The 20,976-nt window shown below is 43.7% G+C and overlaps 1 protein-coding gene across 3 annotated transcripts in view; it reads left to right on the top strand.

Moving 5' to 3' along the window:
- HS3ST5 (heparan sulfate-glucosamine 3-sulfotransferase 5) overlaps nt 1-20,976 on the top strand; it is a 636,371-nt gene that overhangs the window by 511,361 nt on the left and 104,034 nt on the right. The gene's annotated exons all lie outside the window — the stretch shown is intronic.

The raw sequence follows: 20,976 nt of genomic DNA, 5'->3' as shown, positions 1-20,976 counted from the left end.
GAATGTACCCATCCCTGGTGAAATCCGACTGACATCTCACAATAGCCGACTGAAAGCACCAGTACCCAACTTTTTATCCAAAATGATTGTTATTAGGGGGGTGTTACACCCCAACACCCCCCTCCCGAAGCTACGCCCCTGAATCCCAGAAGGAATACATAGTACCACTGACTGAAGACCTGCTGTGCTCTGGGCATGCTGTCTCCATCTAAGCAGTATTAATTGTCTATGACATGATGACTAGGTTTCGAGCGGTGACCATGCTAAAAGTCAATGCTCCAGGAAAATAATGCATGCATTCACAGGAAACGATCGTTAACCTAAGGAAAACCTATTCAGAACATATGAATGTGTTAAAGCAAGCCTGCATCAAAATGTTGGATGACATTGACAAAGTTAATTTTCTAAGGAAGAGAAATGTGTTTCAGGTTTTGCAGTTCTACACAGATGTATTCTTCCATACTAGCATTGAGTCCAATTGCAAGGCTTAATTTAAAAAGTAATTGCGTCAATCTTATAACAGGATTTAACTAACAATTCAGTTTTGTCACTCTCATGGCTCCCTTGCCAAGTAAAAGAATGATGCCCCGCTATAAGAAGCCCATTTCATTGAACGGGCTAACATATTATGTTAGTAACAACGCTTTAAATTGTTAATTTCGAAAATAGGCGAAGAGAAGTGTGTGCTGACATTTTTTCCTTGACTATTTTCTGTTTTCTATGTAACCTCCTTGAGCTTCCAATCCCTTTGAAGGGTGAGTTACCCACACCAGCCTGCTCAGGACTTTGAAACTAAGATCCATGTTTTTGGTACAACTTTCTGAAACTTCCCTGAATCCACTTATCTACGGAAACAGACTCCTCGTTCCCAGAGATTGCAGTATGTGGCAGCTCAGAGGATACAAGCCACACAGACTCTGCAAAGTGTCGCGTGATGAACTTCCATAACAAAAACAATTGGAGCCCATAACGGTACTATTTAAAATATATATTTTTCTTTGATTTTTCAATAGGAAAAAATAACAGAAGCATACCAAGAAACATATCTCCTATTCTAGGACACCTACCCCAGTTATCCAGGGAGTACGGCAATTCTTAACCCCTCCTCCCACCTTCGCCTTTGAATAAGGCCACCCTCCCCCAGGAACACCACACCAATGTTCTATGCCATCAGCAAGACATGAAAATAAAGCATAGTTTCCATATAATCTTGAATTAATTCACAAGCACCCCACCCACTTCTTAGTAGTATCTACAAGGCCTCATGACTGGTTTAAGTTCACTTCCAGAGTGTTCTTGGGCACAACAAGCGGGTATGGAGTGTTGGAGGTAGTCTCTAGAAGGTTTCCAAATGTCTCAATTATTTATCGCATGTCTCGTAAATTGTAGGTTAGTCTGTCCATGGCCATCAGCGACCAAAGCCTTGTGGATCAGTTTGCAATATCTGGTGCATGCAGCTTTTTCCAGTTGTATGACCGATAACATATGGAAAATGATTCTCCAGGTATGCTGTGTCAGGCCTTCCCACTGTGAGGGTCTCATACGTATGATTGTCACTATAGGATTGCTGGATATAGGGAACTTCCTTCATGTGGCTAAGGACTTCGTACCAGTAAACAATGCTATTTTATGAGGGTTGAGCAGCAGCACTGTGCTCCCAATTGATTTATAACAATGGTACGTACGTCAATGATCAGTCTTCAGTGTAGTTCCCCTGTCATTGCCAATGAGTCCCCTCCCAGCCCTTGGTGGTGAGGCTGCTTCTTGAGTGGCATATACAGGCGAAACAAAATCTCCTTTTCATAGAAATCAAGAGCTCTTGGGAAGCACATCTCTTTAGGAAGATTTTCATGGCTCACACCTTTGACTCTGTTGTGGCTTGTTACACACTGCTAATGTCCTGCCAACATTCATTCCACTGATGTCATACGGTGTTGGAATGTTGTGCCGTGGCATTCCAGTGAAGGTGGTTAATGACCCCATCAGGGTTGGGAGAGTATGTGGAAATGCTGTGAAAATTCAAGATGGTCAGTGGTGGAATGTGGAAAATGTAGTGAAGGTGGATACAGGAAGTACTGTGAATCATCTGTCTAATAGAGATGTGTCCTCCAGGGAGAATGGGAGTAGTATGTAGTTGTGCATAAAACTTCAGCTTCACAAGTTTTGCCCAGATCCTTGCCACAGCAGAGTACATTGTCCTTCTCTATAGATTTTCCTTGTAGATCATCTCGTATTAAACGTTTACCACTGAAGTTGAGATGAATTCAACTTGACTACTTTAGCCAATTCTAAATTGTTAGCCTCCCAAACTGTTTAGTAAGTTGGAATGTTATTTTCTCAAATCGTTTAGTGAATTTGTTTTGTAATTTTTAGATTCTGATATTTGTATATTACTTTTATATTTGTAGTGTGAGTTGATTTGTAATTGTTATTTATACCAATTAATTGTGTTATGTTTAGTTGTTTAAAATGTATTAGATAAAGGAGACAATGTTATGGCTTGTTACACACTGGTAATGTCCTGCCAACATTCCACTGATGTTATAATGCGTTGGAATGTTGTGCATAGGCATTCCAGTGAAGGAGGTTGTGAGAGTGATACCTGGGCAGTATAGTGGGCATTCTACAAAATCACTGACAAATAAACTCTGTTGATCTACTTTCCTGGTCTTCCTAATATCACTACAAACTCTCCTTTTATTTTATTTTGTCGTATTTCTATGGTTTTATTGTGACTATGAGTGTGAATACCTTTTATGATTCCATATATTTTTAAGTGTATGCTATTGATTGTGTTTTATTATCGATATTGGCAATTATTGCATGCAAATAAACGTGACAAACTGATTGGCAGTATAAAAACCCTATTATAAAAAGGCATGTGTGTTTGCTGCACCTGCAGCTTCACCATAATAGAGGACTAAATAACTGTTTTGTATTAGTTTCTAACAGGGCAGAATACCTTTGTTGAAAGTATTAATACACAGTAATGCTTAAACTCAATTTGAAAAGTCATAACATTACATATCTTAATATAATTATTTTTTACAACAAATGTGAATGCTTTGCTTACCCACGGATTGCATTTAAACCTAGAATGTGGCCTTGGATTAAAGATTTAGCTTCCTACACCATTTATGACATGACATTTAATGGTTATATATTACAAAGAGATGTCGCATGACATAATTCATTGCAGCACTGAAAGGAAGATAGTCAATCGTTTTGCTTGAAATGTATTACATTTCTGGTGAAAGCACTTTTCCAAAGTTGTGGATAACTACACTTGACTGGATTTAGCAACAGAAGAGACAGAGTAACACCAGTGCCACACTCATACTCTAAAAGTATTATCCACCATAGAATGGTTAATACATATAATTATTTTTAATCACCTTGTTTCATCCCCCTTGAGCGTGGCTTAGGGTTGTAATTCATATACATGGAAATTACTTTGTATATTGGCCAATGTAGCATTAAAAATGCTAAACTAGAGAATGCAATGGCTTTATACCATGTATGATGCTACTCTATTTCACTGAGCCACATCCCTTTGTCTGGAGAAAGTGGCAAACACAGAATGTTCTCTGCTGCTGATATTCCTAGAAATCATGCAAGGTGGCTTTGCGGGGCTTAGTAAATCTCACTTAAGACCTTGGTTCACTGTTGTATTCATAAGAAGTCTAATTATTTTCCTTATAAAATCCTTTCTTTATAAGTACAGCATATGCAAGCCCACATACAATCAGCAGTGAGCACGATAAGCCTCAAGGATTCTTCCTTGCAATCCGTACAACGTTCTTAAACGTCATATAAATACTCGAACAACATTCTATTTATTATGTGTGGCACCAGGTGGTTCCTGATAGGCAGGGCCGGACTCGCCGTAGCGGGCACCAGGCATTTCCCTGGTGGGCCGCCAGAGTGAGGGACAGTTTTTGGCCCATGGGGTCCATTTTTGTTACCGGGGTCCGGCAATATTCGGCTCCCTGTAACAAAATTGTCCAAAACCAGCATTATCTAACAGCTCGGCCACACCTCCCTCTTCCCCCTCCTGGGGGCCTTCCGAGCAGTTTACCAGGGCCGGTTTTGCTTCCCAGTCCGGCCCTACTGATAGGTCAGTGACCTTGTGGCATGTGTTGCTGTGAGCGTATGAGCGACAGTAAGTGTGTAACATGTATTACTATATCAAGATTGTGTGAATGATTGTGTGAGTGAATGTATGAATGTTATGTGTAGGTTAAAGCTATGTGTGTGAACTATATACAACAGTCGCCTTGTGTGACGCAAGGGCAGTGTAAGGACTTTGTAAATCTGACCCTGGGTGATTTGAACAATGGAAGGCACAAACATTATTGACAAAGACACTCAGGAGAAACTGAATAGAGAGCCAGCTAATAACATCCCACCCAAAAAAATCCAGGCTACTGGAAACCCCACACCCATACACCAATGCATAGCCCAGAAATCCCCAAAAACACGTATGCCATATCGAGGACAAGTGTGCTATATAAGTGCGTAGTCACATAACATAACAGGTAACATGAAAAAGTGATTATTTTTTCTTGCCGAAGGGACCTTCAGATTTTTTACATGAAGTTCTTTTCAGAGTGACTGTAATGTGTCAGCTACGTTTTACAGCATAAAAAGAGCAAATTTTCGCCCACATATTTAAAACCGGAAACCAAAAAACACTGTGCAGGCAGCATCTACGGAGGCAATATCCATTCGAGGGCATAAGTGAGTATCCTTAAAAAGAATGGTTATAACAGAAACAAACGTTGTTACAACTATTAACTGGGCGATAGTACACTTACATAATATCCTTTAATATAACAGTTTTGGGGGGGGGTTCCTTACACAATCATACTGTCATTCAAAAAGCCCACAAAATATAGTTTGAAGTGCAATACACAAAAGTATTTAACTACAAACAGAAACAAGACCATGTGGTGTTCTCATTATTGAGTTTTTTTTATCAGTATTGAGATTCGTTTTGTTATGTTGTCATTAGCAGAATGTGCGGCAGCCATTCGTAGAGTCTTGTAGTCAGGGTTTCTATCACAAACTGGAGGTAGGTCATCCAGGCATGAAGTGTTCTGGGTATGTGTTCTTGTCTTACTCTTGTTGGGTGTGGGAGCCATTTTGAATGAGATGTGTATGGTTGGATTTGGTGCCCAATGGAGTGATGGAGAGTATTTACCAGTTACTTAGGCATCTCTTAGTTATGTAACATTTCCTTGGCCTGGTGCTTAGAGAGAATTTAGGTCTGGTGTTAGTGGCTGCCTGATTGGTTGTGTTTTTGTGTCTTGTTGGTAAGTGCTGGTGGGATCAACATGATAATTCAATACATGCTTACAGATTCTGTGTGGGGTGTATGTGGGATGTTGTGTTTAACATGTACTGCTGTGGGTGTGTCTGTGTGGAGTTTCATAGTTGCAATTTGGAGCAAGTCAGGAGGTGTTGAATTGGATATTGGCTAACTCTGCCTCAACTTAAAAGGGTAAATGTGTTTGTACTGAATGTTGCTCGCCTGTCTCGAAACGCTGGCAGGCCACTGGGAATTAAATAATTAAGAAAGACCAATAAAAGGAAGGCGCAGAAGAGAGACATACCAATCAGATCCCACAGCCACTGCAATGAAATGTTGTCTAAATGCCATGTTCTCCTGTTGTAACTTTAGTGTAATCACCCATTGCCCAATCTAGCGGACAAGTGTGAAACGTTCAGCTGGAGCTCAGGGCAAGTGTGACGAAGCTTCCCATAAGTGACTGGCACCGTGCCATCATTGGATGCCTTGCCGCCAGTCTTGAGACGAGATCTTTATTCTTCCTATTGACTTCTTGCCCCGAAGAACATAGAGTTGGCTTCTGCAAACACTTTCCTTCAGTGCAAAGTCAATTGACTGTAAATAGGGATGAGGAAAATGCTGCGTGATTGATGTGTGTAAGCTTTGGAGATCCCGCGCGCGCTGCAGACAGGATAAAGGAAGCCAAGCGGACATCCAACTTCCTCTCAAAGACGCGCTCTGCCCTCAGGTGGGGAGAGCCTGAAGGCCACCGGAAGAACCAAGCCAAGCAAAGCAAATGCTCCTTACTTTACAAAGAACAAACTAGTTGAGCAGTGTTAAAAGCTGGCTATTGATCTGGGCGCGCAGGGAAAGCCTTGCGCCAATATAAATGAAAATGTGTCAAGAGTCGATATTGATTCTTTTCCTAGCACAAGGCCATCGCTTGGGAAATACTGCATGGCCACGCTGCTGTGCTTGTCAGGGAGTGAAATCAGGCCGTTTCCACAAGACTACACATGTCCAGACATCAGCGCTTCCTTCTTTTCTCTGGGGTAGCTTGGGAAACCTACGGATGTCGGCATCTCCCTGGTGTAGGGGCCGTGGGGTGAAAAAAGAAGGAACTGGGTCTGAGGTTTAAAGCGGCCGTTCCTCCATAGCATGGCAACCCACCAACTCCACCGAGGAATGAAACAAAGATGGCTGCCATTGGCATATTGTGCTCTTCACTGGTCTGTCAAAACAAGTCACTGCTGCTTACAATAAACAGCAATTCCGAACTTCTGTGGTCGTCTTTTCGTCTGCCAGCAAAGTGTTGCATGCGTCATAGCCTACAATCTGCTCCGCACCAAAATAGTAGCTGGGAATCAACAGTAAATGTAAAATAATTGAATTTCACAGTTTAACCATGGAGAAATAATCTTCTTAGTACTGAGAACGACTGCCCCACATTGTGAGACTGTGACAGGAGCTTTAAAGTCATTTTCTGTGAGGTTATGCGTCAATTTGAAGATGTCCGAATCTGAAAGTTCAACTTTTTTGAAAGGGCGTTGGGCTACGGGTTGCAACTTTAAATATGCAAATGCACTTAAAAGGAGTGGGATTTCAAGCTAAATGTTTTTACTCTTCCCGTTTATGAAGGAGTGGCATATGAATACAAAAAATAAATTTCCTATTAAAGTCTGTAATAGGTAGGCCTGTTCCTTCTCTTGTCATAGAGGACAAAGGCATTCACCCGCCATTAATATTAATAGGGGCGCGAGCTGTTGCCTAATTGAAAATGCCTGAGAGGGGAAGCACGCGCGCGGATCCGATGAGGCCTTTTCATGACGATAACAAATGAAAGTCAGACTCTGAGGAAAGGAAGGGAACTGAAGCTTTGTTTCGAAGTGTGGGGCATATTGAAAAGCACAGCGTGATCGCAGATGTCAAATGAGTCTTAAACAGAGCAGAGGATCTGAATTCGTTCAAGGATTTATTTAGACAGAGACAGGTCTTCACGGAAAATGCTTCAGTTGTATGAAAGCATCTGAAATGTTCGTGTTATCTACCAATACATTGATCACTTTGTAGGTATGTGTGATGTGCTGTTCTTTTATATGTGAACATGGTATTCAGGAACCCGTAATTAGTGGGTTCGAGGTACACTTTAGTATTGTCCTTGCTGCCCATGGCCTCAGGTTTTCAAGAAAGCTCCTCTAGGAACACGTAGGCCCTGAATCCTAAATAACAATACCCCCGAGTACGTCATCTCTCCAGTGTGATGGATAGCGCCTATTTCGGGTTTATAATGTGACTTTTGGTGCTTGCTTTACCAAAATCTGCATGGTACCAGTAAATTCCATACACTATACCTCCCAACTTGGAATTCTGCCCCCTGCGCAAACTCTTGTTTGCGCAGCGGTCAGAAAACACCAACCAACTGCTACTCTAGGCCATAGTCAGCAAGATTATAAGAACCCTCTTTATTTCTGTAGTTTTCGATCCATTCACTTTCCATACCCACTCAGCTGTAAATATAAGGCTGTTGAGAGTCTGATTTTAGGTCAAGAGGTCAAAGTTGTGATGTCATCGGGGTCATCAGGGGTCGTGTTGCCACTTCTGATTTCACTGTTATTTTTGTGAATCTCTGTCCATGAAGCATCCAGATTTCATTGGCAGCCGCGGTCGGCAGTAGGAGTTCCTGCAGGGCGGTGACGGGAGGAGGGGGAGGGACAGGGTGGGGGGTAGTAATGTATGGATTACAGAGTTTAACAGGTAAGTAAACATATAAATAAATAAAACGAATTTTGTTGCGTGCACTGCATCGCATTTGGTGATCAAGTATAAGTGGGGTATAATGGGGTTTCCCAGTGACTCTCAGAACCTGGGCATCTGAAATCTACAGTAAAGTAGGTTTGTTGGGGGAAGAAATAATTACAGTGTTCCGTTCGTTTCTTTTTCGTACATTTCTGACAAAGTTACAGTAATTATTTATCCCCCCCCCCGACTGAACCTACTTTACTTCATATTTCAGAATTCGATTAGCAACCTGCTACTCAGTTCTGGAAAAGCTTTTAATTGGCCACACTTGCCTGTAGTCTACAAGGAATCATTAAACATAGCAAACACTCTTTTACCAGATGTTTGAGCCTACTAGAGAGGTCTTGAGGACAATGCCCCATTGGAGCGCTCTAAAGTGCTGTGCACATGCCTGTACCAAAAGTACTTAGATGTTTTTAAGCACTGCCACTCACACCTGCGAAGATGTGACCACATTGAGCAAAACGTTTCGAGGCAGGTGTTACATAGCAGCTGTCGTTTGGTGTCACTCCTGCCACGGCACATGTAGGTGGTGAGGGGGGGAGGTTCATTAGAACGAGAGAAATAAATGTTGGGCATAAAAGTCTATTCATCAGCAGAAATGTTGTTCCTGCAGAACAAGGCAGGTCAATGAGCGTGCAAATGTTTTAAGGGTTCCTTTTCAGGGCAGACACCGAGAAGGACTTGGGATCTTTTTTATATCTTGTCATTTTTAGTAGGAACAGGATATTCTTCTTTGATGATGGAATTTGCGGCATCTGGGGAGCTTCCTCTCTTGGTAGGGTTGCAGGCACTGATGGAGAGATTTGTGGATGTTGCAGAAGAACTGGAAGTACATGCTCACCTGTGTGGATACATTTATTTGGTGTAGCAAATCCAGAACATTAGCCCTTGTGACTCAGCTGATTGCGGTATTTGAGGAACATTTCAGCTGGCAAGACTGTTTCTGGGCAGGCCTGTCTGGAGGGTATTTCCCCAGAATACTCTCAAAAGAACCAGCGACCATGTACGTCTCTGAATTGTCTGTGCTAAGAGACACCTGCCATTTGACAACAACTCTTGCTGTTGAACTGCTTCTCACATGTTTTTATTCTATTTCTCAATAATCATCACCTGAGCTAAGGGCATAGCTGAACAGGTTCTGCTGCTCACATAATTATTACATAAACTCAACCCCTGACCTTTAATTCCTGAGGGAGAGAAAGTCAAGGTACAGCAAACTGTAAATTGTAAAAGATTTAGAGCAGTACCTCAACGCCAGTCACCTGAATTTAGGGCAAATTGTCTCCTATTACCTTTGCTACACCAACCCCCCAGCCGTGTTTAAAATGTATGATGGCCCCATCATTCATTACCCATCTTTGTGAAACTAAAGTACAAAAAAGAAAAAGATAAAAAGTCACAAAAGATCCCCTTACTGGCATAATACCCCACATCACAATGCATCACGACTGGAGCTGAATGGCAAGCAAGACCGTGTCTAAGAATGCTTTTCACACCTTGAAGACTAGAGCTTAAATGAAACAGCAACCACGCATGGTAGCAACACTAGAGGTGGTTTTGACAAAGACTAAAGACGATGCTGATCAAGTAGCTCACGTTGATATGGAAGTGATGAGATGCAACAAGGACATTGATAGAAGTGATGAAAAAAAAATTATACTCCATGGCCTAGACCCTGTGGCACACCAGGTGCTGTATTCTGAGACTGTGCCAGAAAGAACTTAGTACTCTGAGATATATTCACAGATGCATTTCGGAGTATGTACAGTAATACTCCTGTGGTTTTCTTTTACATACTCTTACATGACTTTGTGAACGCCCCTAAAATGTCTAAAATGGGAATATTCAAGCAATATTCATACACAAATAAAAAGGAATGTCCCTTCTTTGCACTTTTACTAACAGGGGGCTAACATTTTCAGTTCAGGGTTGATTCACAAGGGTATTTAGGAATACATAAAAGAATACCCCAGAAGCATTTACCTTCCTTGAACTAGGGCTCCTAAAACCCCTGCAACGTCTCTGATGGCAGTGTCCCTACAGGGCCACCCACTTAGATGTGGTCCAAAATAAATCTTGCAGGAAAATTCTTAGTACACTTTTCAATGGCAATTCACGCAGAGAAAATTGATAATACTTTTGTGCAGCAACAGTTTGAAGAAGGAGCAACAGAAGATTGCTGCAGGTGACGCTGCTCTCAAACAAGAACGGTGATGGGCTGGATGTTGGTTCGCAGGGATTATAAATCCCACCAAAGTGTGAACATTCTGTACAGCCCCACTTCACGTTCAGACATGCAGGTGAAACAAAGTTTGCAGGCCTAACAGTATCTAATGCTCCAGTCCTGTAAAATCCTCAAATGCTTAAGCACCACAGGTTTCCCTAATATTGTGAGATTTCCCTGACAACTCCTGATCCAAGGTGTAGCAAGTAACAAGTCCATTCTTTTTGCCTGGATACTGACAACTGTGCTTGATGTCCTTCTTCTCCTAACACAAGAACTGAAGTCAACCAAAAGTCTGCGCCATCCTCAGTTGGAACCAGCGATATCCCAGATCTTTGGCACTACACAATTAGTAGAAATGAGGGGGTGGCAGTGCCCAAGGTAGAGCCAGCCCAGAGCTTACCGCCAAAGTGGGATATGGGTTCAGAAATCACGTGCAACTAACTCACGGCCTGTTTGAGGCCAGTCCCTTCTCCAAAAGGGTGCTGGGTATGGGGTGAGGTTGAACCTAGTGGATTTAGGGTGATGTGAAATGTGGTGACATTGATGATGTAATCTGTGATTTCCTCTATTTAGGATGTGTGTCTTACCATAACTAGCAAATGTCAGTGATCTTGAAGTAAAGATTAACCTGCACAATTTAGATAAGAGTTTCTTGTGCCTCAGAAAAGCATCTTACATTAAATGGACCGTTAGAACATATGTAAATGGATAACATATTTAAAATGAGAGAAATTTTTACCATGAATTCTGGAGTATATGAGGAGCTACATTTTCAAGAAGGGGGAGCTTAGCTATTAGTTCAATTTAAACAGCTCTTTAGAAGGGGGTGCGTTTTAATTTCTTTAAAATTCTACAGCTTTTGGTTAATGTGTTATGGCATGTTTGTCATTTCACAGAGTTGAAAAGCTGACAGCCTGAACAGAGAAGGTAGGCGATTTCCGCGAGGTGCCTGGGCTGTCAGATACTATATGATAATGACGTTTTGGAGGAAGCAGGAAGCTGATTATATTGCACGAGTTATAAAAACTGTCTCTGTAAATGATAACAACGGTGTTTCATATTAGACGTTTTGAAGTTGTTGTTTTTTAGGGGAGGGGGAGAGCTGTGCAAAGTGCAAGAGCCTCATATGAAGGGCTGGTTGTGAGTGCTGACATGAATTGAACTGACAAGCCTTTGTTATCCTGAACATTAATAATTGTTGTTCCAGTAGGTAAATAACTGCCTGCAATAACTCTCTGACTTTGAATTCATAGGGGAGAACCCCTGCATCGAAACGAATTGATCTAATAACAGGGATTTGTTCTGCATTCCGTCCATCAATTGTGTGTCTTTTGCTTTATCACCCTAAGTGCGCAAGGTCTGCCCAGACGTGGGTCCCGGGCTCACTGTGCCACTGGATTCAAGCTATCCCTGGCTGATGAGGGGTGAAACCCTAAACTAGTCCTAGGATGCTTTTTTCCAGTCCAGGGAGGACCTGGCTTGGCAGTTCGGGCTGGACTGTTCCCATGAGGCACACAGTCAAGACTGATTTACATATGGCCAGGGCTAAACTGGGGTGGCATGGTGAGCAAAAGAATGATGGATTAAACCCAGATCTCCCGACTGGGGGTGAATGTTTTGATTTGTTCTGCATTCCATCCATCAACTGTGTATCTTTTTCTTTCTCGCCCTAAGTGCGCCGGGTATGCCCTGAAGTGGGTCCCGGGCTCACTGTGCCACTGTATGCAAGCTATCCTGGCTGATGATGGGTGACACCCCGAACCCGATCCTAGGATACTTGATTCCGGTCGAGGGAGGACCTGGCTTGGCAATTCGGCCAGCAGGACGGTTCCCAAGAGGCAAAGGGTCAAGACTGATTTGCATATGGCCAGATCTAAAATGGGGTGGCATGGTGAGCAAAAGAATGATGAATTTAACTCAGATATCTTGAGGAGGGGTGAATGTTTTGATTTGTTCTGCATTCCGTCCATCAACTGTGTGTCTTTTGCTTAACTTGCCCTAAGTGCGCTGGTGTTAGAAGCGGCTGTCTCTAGTTGGCAGAGGTATACACTTCTGACAAATAGGGACACACCTTTTCCAGTCAGGGCAAGGGGATCACACACTTAGATAACCCCTGCTCACCCCCTTGGTAGCTTGGCAAAGCAGACAGGCTTATCTCAGAGGCAGTGCGTTAAGCATTTATGACCACATACAGTAATAAAGTGAATACACTACAAATGGACACGACACAGTAGTATTATAAAAATAAGGATTTTTATATAAGGTTTAGCACAAGACCAAATAACGACAAAAATATACCACAATCTTAATAAATACTCTTGGAAGGAAAAATAATAGTTCAAGCGTAGTTTCTTCTTAGCACACAGTCTTTAGTATCAAAAGCAACTCTTCTTCTTTAAAACACAGTTCTTGGCAACAATGTAACCCACACGGGAGTCACACGACGTCGAGGCAAAGTTAATCCAACGGTTCGGCGTCGACCGCGAGGAGCGCTACGTCGAGCCCGGAGTCGCACAGACCCCAACAACACAGTACCTTGGAAAAGTGAAGCACTCGATGATCAGCGGCGTCGAGATGTCTGGCGTCGCGTCTTCGGCGTCGATCGGGCCTCGGAGTCGGGGCGATCTGCAGCGGCGTCGACCGAAGTCAGGCAGGAGCAGCGCTCACGAGGTGAAGCAGGATACGGCGTCGTCGATGTCGATGTTGCAAGTGGGAGCGGCGCTCACGGCGTCGAGAGGGCTCGATGTTGATGCGATCAGCAGCGGCGTCGACACAGGGTCACTTGGAGCTGGAGCCGAACTCGCTACTCACTGGCGTCGCTACTGGCGTCGATCGGGCCCGGCGGCCGGCGTCAAAGGTGCGGGACACTGGAGCCGTTACTCACGATGTCGAGCTGGATTCGGCGGCGTCCGTCGGCGTCGAGATTGCTGGATTCTTCAGAGGTGCTGGATTTCAGGTTCCAGCAACAAGCACTTTTAGAAAATAGATGAAGTCCTTTAGCCCTGTGACTTCAACAGGAGGCTGGCACTCTTCCAGCCCTTGGAGATTTTCTTGAGCAAAGCTTGAGAGTACACACTCAGTTCCTCTCTCCTGGTTCCTTGGCAAAAATAAAGAAGCAACTGCAGGATTCCCCCAACAAACAGCACTCTGGCAGAAGGGGTAGGCAGTCCTTAGATCAGCAGGCTTCTTGTCCTTGGTTCAGGTTTCCTTGTCAGAAGTGATCTGAATTCTTGGTTCAGGGGCCCTTCTCTTATACCCCTTTTTGGCTTTGATCCCTTTGTCCATGCAGGGGAATTTCCCCCCCATCTTGGGTTTGTTGTGGGTGTTGCCAGGCCGAAGCACCTGGCCTATTCACTGTGCAGGGCAAAGTCTTCAGCCGCCCAGCAGGAGCGGAGCCAGCATTGTCACTGGCAGGGGCAGGGCCATCAGTTGCCCGGCAGGAGGTGGGCCAGGAAAGTCCCAGGCAGGCACAGAGTCATCAGTCGCCTGGCAGGGGGGCGGAGCCAGGCTGTAATTCACTATTAGGACATGCCAACCTTGTCAGGCTTGTCCTACCTTATGCTTACAATGCACCCTGCCCGTGGGCCTACCATAGGGGTGACTAACATGAAGTTAAGGGAAGGTTTAGGGACTGGCAAGTAGGTGTACTTGCGCAGTCTGCGTGACAGTACCAGACTGCACGTGGTCTAGCAATGGTAGACCTTCAGACATACTTTTACTAGGCCGCTCTTGTGGGTGGCACAACACGTGCTGCAGGCCCACTAGCAGCATTTGTATTTACAAGCCCTGGCACTCCTGGTGCACTCTACTAGGGACTGACAGTAAACCAAATAAGCCAAACATGGAATTCAATCAATACAGCAATTTCACATAGGGAGCACTTGCACTGTGGCACTGATCAGCAGTGGCACAGTGCCCAAAGCATTTACCAGCAAAAACATCGTAAACAGAGGAGGCAAACAGAAAAAAATGGAGGAGAGACTCATGCCAATGATGTCAGGTCTAACAGCTGGGTTCTCCCAGACGTGGGTCCCGGGCTCATTGTGCCAATGAATTCAAGCTATCCTGTCTGATATGGGGTGAAACCCCGAAACCGGTCCTAGGATGCTAATCCCATTCCAGGGAGGACCTGGCTTGGCAGTCCAGACTGGACTGTTTTCATGATGCACAGGGTGATGACTGACTTGCATATGGCCAGATATAAACTGGGGTGGCATGGTGAGCAAAAGAATGATGGATTTAACCCAGATCTCCTGACTGGGGGTGAATGTTTTGATTTGTTCTGCAATCCCCCCATCAACTGTGTATCTTTTGCTTTAAGGCATGGGCAAAGTGGGCAATTGACTAGGGGAAAGTGATTTGTTTCCCCATATCACTTCCAATTATCTATTTCAACCTCTACTTTCTGTCTATTGCTACCTCAGACAAGGTCTTTCTCTAACCAGTGGCATCTAAAGGATTTTGGGGCCCCAGCCAAGACACATTTTGGCTTTTTTTTCCTGGGACCTGTACCTGATAATTTAACAATTAATTCATTATTGTTTGTTATTTTGCAGGCTTGAATTAGCAGAAAATAGGTATTAAAATTCAAAAGTGTTCTGAAAAGAGACCCCAAAATAAGTCTCTCTCAAGTCCCCAGACATCTTTAAAATGAAACTGGGTCTGTCTCAGGACATGCACGTACTCATGGAGTTAATGTATGCTGGGAAGAGCGCAGCCTACAAATAGAGTGAAGGTTGAAACCACAGCACACATTCTTTCTCTCCCCACAAGCTGATGATGGTACATTGCATGCCCCAATGAGGATAGATAAAGGGGTGTTGATTGGTCATAAAGATTAGGGAGTGTGAGCTTCAGATTTTTCGACAATCAGGCTGGCATATAATGTTTAAGGAGATTATAGGACAAGTAGGGTGCATGAGAGGGGCCTAGTGGGCCATGACAATGGAGAGAAATGCAGATTGGTAGGAGTGCTAAGAGAGAAAACACAGTATTTTGTAAAATAACCAATTTTTGTAGGACTCTCCAAATAGAGAGAGAGAAAGTGTGTGTACGTTTTTGTCTGTATGTATGTAACCATCCCTGGTGAAATTCGACTGACATCTCCCAATAACTGACTTAAAGCACCTGGTCCAACTTTTTGTTTGAAAACACATTTATTAAGGGGGTGTAACATCCCAAACACCCCCTTTGAAGCTATGCCCCTGGATTCATGTGATCAGTACAGATCGCACTCATTGACGTCTTGCCTTTCAGTGGTTATGTTATATGATGTGTAAGCAGAGACAGTGACAGCATGACTCCTTTGCTGAATGCATCTCTGCAGGGGTACCCAGTGGATGAGATTTTGCATTGAGCTGGCTCCGGTACTGTGGAGACTCATCTGGTGGCTGAGAACTTGGACATGATTGGTTAAGCAATCAAGGAAGGAGGGCTAATACTCTCTGTATCATACAACATTCACACCTTTCCTTATACTTTTCCCATAACACTGATAAAATAACACTAATTGGCTTGACAGGGACTTTCCTTGATAAATGGACATAAATGAGGGAGGCTTTAGAGAAGGCTGAAACATGTAGTTAACACCATAGCGGTATATAACGCAATGTCTATTGGGCTATGATTTTAATCTTGAAACAGAGAGGTAATAATAAATGTCAACTTTTTGCGTACCATACCTGGCACATTTTTAATTAAGGTCCCAATTTCCATAGCCTCAATGAATAGACATGTTAGAAGCTCCAGCACTCTTTCACATACTGTACTTATTACCTATGCTTTCATGTGTGCCAAAAAAACAAATCCAGCTTGGACCTTCCTTGCAAAACAAGCTCCCATGGACCAGCAGTACGGTCATGGTTTGGAAGCAGAAGCGTAGCTAAACCTTTGGTCGCCCATGGCGGTCCCTGCTTTTGCCACCCCACGGCAGTCCCATGTAAGAGCAGGGGGGTGCTGGCGATTCCTGGGTGGGCTGTCCCGCGTGGGCCACTGGTAAGTGTGGGGGAGGAGGCTGCCACCCCCTACGCCACTGTTTGGAAGACCTACACCTTCGATGTAGCATGCCATGGTGCCATCCGTTTTAAGAGAACACTTTCCTTGAGGTGCCACAAGCAACCATTAACCCATTTACCGCGGCGATAATTTTGCCGCAGTGCAGGGCGTTCCATTATGTGGGCGGGGCAGCATCGGCCAACGGACATGCGGAGCACTACCAAGGTAGTGCTCGCGATGGCCGTTGGCCGAAGGCAGCAAGGAAAGGGTTAATGAAAAGACTTTTGGTTCTCTCTAACCTCAAAGACATAGTCTTATTACTTGATACTTCCTAGTGGTCTGGTATTTGTAGTTAATGCTGCGTTAACTTAAGGCACCACTTAGCTCATCAGAAAGGAGACACGCAATGACTTTATTGAATATGTCTACTCTGCAACTAAGTCAGTGTATAACTACATGGAAGACGCATAACAAAACATCAATCTGCAGCAATACATCTGTAGAACCAGAGGATAGCAGCAATATACCTGTAGCACCAGAGGATAGTAGCAGTAAACCTGTAGCACCAAATGATAGGAGACTTATATCTGTAGCACCAGACGATAGCAGCAATATACCTGTTGCACCAGTGGATGTCAGTAATATACCTGTAGCTCCGGAGGATAGCAGCATTGCACCTGTAGCACCGGAGGATGGCAGAAATATACCTGTAGCTCCGGAGGATTGAAGCAATACACCTGTAGCACCAGAGGATAGCAGACATATACCTTCTGCATCAGAGGATAGCAGCAATATACCTGTAGCACCAGAGGATAGAAGAAATATAGCTGTGGCACCAGAGGATAGAAGAAATATACCTGTAGCACCAGAGGATAGCAGCAATATACCTGTAGCACCAGAGGATAGAAGAAATATACCTGTAGCACCAGACGATAGCAGCAATATACCTGTAGCACCAGAGGATAGCAGCAATATACCTGTAGCACCAGAGGATAGAAGAAATATACCTGTGGCACCAGAGGATAGAAGAAATATACCTGTAGCACCAGAGGATAGCAGCAATATACCTGTAGCACCAGAGTATAGAAGAAATATACCTGTAGCACAAGAGGATAGCAGAAATATACTGGTAGAACCAGAGGATAGCAGAAATGTACCTTTAGCACCGGAGGATCGCAGGGATACACCTGTAACACCAGAGGATAGCAGAGATACACCTGTAGCACCAGAGGATAGCAGAAATTTACCTGTAGCACCGGAGACTAGAAGCAATATTCCTGTAGCGCTGGAGGATAGCAGCAATATACCTGTAGCCCCAGAGAATAGAAGCAATATACCTGTAGCCCCAGAGGATAGCAGCAATATACCTGTAGCCCCAGAGAATAGAAGCAATATACCTGTAGCCCCAGAGGATAGCAGCAATATACCTGTAGTACCAGTGGATAGCAGCAGTAAACCTGTGGCACCAAATGATAGGAGACTTATACCTCTAGCACCAGACGATAGCAGCAATATAGCTGTAGCACCAGTGGATGTCAGTAATATACCTGTAGCTCCGGAGGACAGCAGCATTGCACCTGTAGCACCGGAGGATGGCAGAAATATACCTGTAGCTCCGGAGGATTGAAGCAATACACCTGTAGCACCAGAGGATAGCAGACATATACCTTCCGCATCAGAGGATAGCTGCAGTAAACGTGTAGCACCAGAGGATATCAGCAATATACCGGTAGCACCGGACAATAGCAGAAATATATCTTTATCACCAGAGGATAGCAGACATATACCTGTAGCGCCAGAGGATAGCTGCAGTAAACGTGTAGCACCAGAGGATAGCAGAAATATGCCTGTAGCACCAGAGGATAGAAGAAATACACCTGTAGCTCTAGAGGATATAAGCAATATACCGGTAGCACCAGAGGGTAGCAGACATATACCTGTAGCACCAGAGGATAGCACAAATATACCTTCCACACCAGAGGATAGCAGCAGTAAACCTGTAGCACCAGAGTATATGAGACTTATACCTGTAGCACCAGTCGATAGCAGCAATATACCTGTAGCACCAGTGGATGGCAGTAATTTACCTGGATAGCAGCAATGCACCTGTAGCACCGGAGGATAGCAGATATATACATTCCGCACCAGAGGATAGCAGCAGTGAACCTGTAGCACCAGAGGATAGCAGAAATATACCTGCAGCACCAGAGGGCAGCAGCAATAGACCTGTAGCACCAGAGGTTATCAGACATACACCTGTAGTACCAGAGGATAGCACAAATATACATTCCACACCAGAAGATAGCAGCAGTAAAGCTGTAGCACCAGAGGATATGAAAATTATACCTGTAGCACCAGACGATAGCAGCAATATACTGGTAGCACTGGACGATAGCAGAAATATAACTGTAGCACCGGGGGATAGCAGCAATATTCCTGTAGCACCAGTTGATAGCAGTAGTAAACCTGTAGCACCAGGGGATAGCGGTCCTGAGGGCTCTCTCCTGTCTGCACTATACTTAAAGTATCACTAATGTGAAGCAGCTGCCTCTCTTATTGTGAAACCGTACTTTATAGAGGTTGCAATTCAAAACACTAGAAAATATATTTCATGTAACACATTTAATTTATTGTGTTGCAGTTATTTCTGCATCTAATGACAACATCAACACATTTCTGACGTGATGTATTACTATCAGATGTAAGCATTTATATATATTCTCATAATTAGATACATATGATCAGAGGAAAAAACAGAGCAAGAGAATAGGGCAGAGGAAGAGGCAGATATACCTATATACAGTTGAAGAAGGGTTTACCATGATTTTATGTCTGTTAACACAAATAATCATTCGGAAAATCTAATATAATGCCCTGCTCTTAAAGATCTCCCTATTAAGGCCGTTGTGGTAAGAAACCCTACACGTAAAACAATGCAAAAAGAGTGATCGCGCCCAGACCATGCACAAATGTGAGCTCGAGGTATTATTAGAGACCCGGCAATTAGCTCCACCTCTCCACAACTGAAGCAGCTGATTCTTTTGAGATTAGAACGACAAATCTAAGATTAGCACCTGCGTGCTCGGAGGGTTAATGAGACGTGAGGCATTAACCCTCCAAGAAGGCATTAATTGGTCACTGGGGCGCCGCACGTTCTATGGTTAAACACTCCCCGGGGTATTAGCGCCTGGAAGGCGGGGATGGCAGAGCCGGTGAAGGCAAGTAAGTTCATTTTACAGGAGGTAATGACGTTTCCCTTGCAGAAAACGCACACTTTTAGACAATTCTCCAGAACTATGTGAATTTAGGAATGGTGAACATTCAGTACAAACAACGTCGCAGCTTCCTACCAATCCTTGATGACCGTGCTCGAAATTCACATTGCGTCAAGGTCCCGCGTGCGTAACTTCCGGCAGGTTATTAGGCGTTCTCTCCAATATTTACGTTTTAATCGACTTCTCAATAACCTTTGAGTTTAACAAGGGATCTCATTCTTTTTTTTTTCCGCAAAGGGTTATGAACATCAGTTCACAAGATGAGATTTCGTTGCTGCCTGACAAGGGGGCGGGGCCTGTGATCTAAGGTCAAACTGTTGCTCGTCAATACACAGAAATCAAACCAATGAAACCATGTTGTGTTGTAGGATCACAGTGGAATAGGGAAACACCTCCGCGCAGGGAATGAGTATGGCTGAAAAAAGTGAATCAGTGTGCAGCACCTCTCCCATTCACCAAGCAGCGTGTACAGCACCACAATTTATCACTTTGTGTTGTTCCTTCAGTTGCAAACAACAGTTTACAGAGAAGACGAGTTACCTTCAGGGAAACCACAGTCTTTAGGCACAATTTTCTTTGCACCAAAAAGCCACAAATTACTCAAAATTCTGCATTGTTATGTGTAAACATAACTACGTCATGCATTTAAACTGGACAAAAAGACACATTTTGTGTTAAGCAAACTGCAAAATTCCATGTGACGCAATGCCCGTGAGAGGATATTTTGCAGGGCGTGGCTCTCCAGAATACTGCCTGCTTCTTCCTGCCTGTTTCCCTACTCATCACACTCCAGTTAGATCCTTTGTCTATCAACCTGTCCTCTTGTTTTTACTTTATTTTCTGTTTCTGTTTTGTTTCTACGCTCCTGTGCTTATATATGTCTTTACCTCCTGCCAAGCAGTCATGGCATAGGTAGGCAGGCAATGAGTCCTACTCATGAGATCATCACATGCGGGGGATGGAGGGGATTAACCATAGGGTGTTAATGTATGCTTTGTCTCTAGCAAAGCTTCTAGATCAGGTGTGCAATCTAGAGAAAGATGCTCGAGTCTATGCAATATTTCCATGATTCCCATGGACTATTTAAACGTAATTAAGTTAGAAGCAGTGTGTAGAAATTACTTTTACATCGTATGTTGAAAATTTGACACGGATTCTTCCTTCCTGGACCTACAATGGATATCACTGTTGCAGATTGTGAAGTAAAGTTTTTTCTTCATGCTTTAGGATTTTCAACCCATGGTTGGAGGAATAATATACTTTTACTATTTAATTTTTCCATTATTGCTATAGTTTATAATATTTCTGTTCGAAGTGTAAAACTGCTAACCCAACACTTATTTCTGGTAGTTAGCATGTTCCTAAGATCTCCGTTCTTGCAGTTAAGG

The sequence above is a fragment of the Lissotriton helveticus genome, chromosome 6, assembly GCF_964261635.1.
Source record: "Lissotriton helveticus chromosome 6, aLisHel1.1, whole genome shotgun sequence".
Lineage (NCBI taxonomy): Eukaryota > Metazoa > Chordata > Amphibia > Caudata > Salamandridae > Lissotriton > Lissotriton helveticus.
Note: the sequence above shows the minus strand (reverse complement) of the source record. Positions and strands in the feature narration are given on the sequence as shown.